Below are 437 nucleotides of genomic sequence, written 5' to 3'. Positions count from 1 at the left end.
CGCGTGTGTGTGTGTGTGTGTGTGTGTGTGCGGGCGCGTGCGGTGCCGTGAAGAGGGCCGCTGCAGGGTTGCTAATGCCGTGGTGTCACGCTGGCTTGGCTCGGGTGGGTGTTGTGGGATGTCGTAAGCCGTAGTCAGGGTGGATCCGGGATGTAGCGTTGGATGGTGAGGTGCGGGGAGTCGTGGATTCCGTTGGCTTGGCGCCTTTTGTTGGTGGCTGAGGCGGCACTTTTCCCGTTGTGTGGCGGGTGGTGTCAGTGGTGTGCAGGCGGGAAGAGGGCCGGAGCAGGAGCACGCAGCGTCTACGGCCATCCCACCCTGGCAACGCCCGATCTCGTCCGATCTCGGAAGCTAAGCAGGGTCGGGCCTGGTTAGTACTTGGATGGGAGACCTCCTGGGAATACCGGGTGCTGTAGGCTTTTGCTGACGGGCTTTTG

At 62.7% G+C, this 437-nt stretch overlaps 1 non-coding gene across 1 annotated transcript; it reads left to right on the top strand.

Moving 5' to 3' along the window:
* Positions 1–300: 300 nt before the first annotated feature.
* LOC116217725 lies at positions 301–419 on the top strand. The gene has a single exon (XR_004162406.1). It is a non-coding gene; the product is annotated as a 5S ribosomal RNA (ribosomal RNA).
* Positions 420–437: the final 18 nt, after the last annotated feature.

This window comes from Meleagris gallopavo, unplaced genomic scaffold, assembly GCF_000146605.3.
Source record: "Meleagris gallopavo isolate NT-WF06-2002-E0010 breed Aviagen turkey brand Nicholas breeding stock unplaced genomic scaffold, Turkey_5.1 ChrUn_random_7180001916893, whole genome shotgun sequence".
Lineage (NCBI taxonomy): Eukaryota > Metazoa > Chordata > Aves > Galliformes > Phasianidae > Meleagris > Meleagris gallopavo.
The sequence above is the reverse complement of the archived record's forward strand: the minus strand, read 5'-3'. Positions and strand labels throughout refer to the sequence as shown.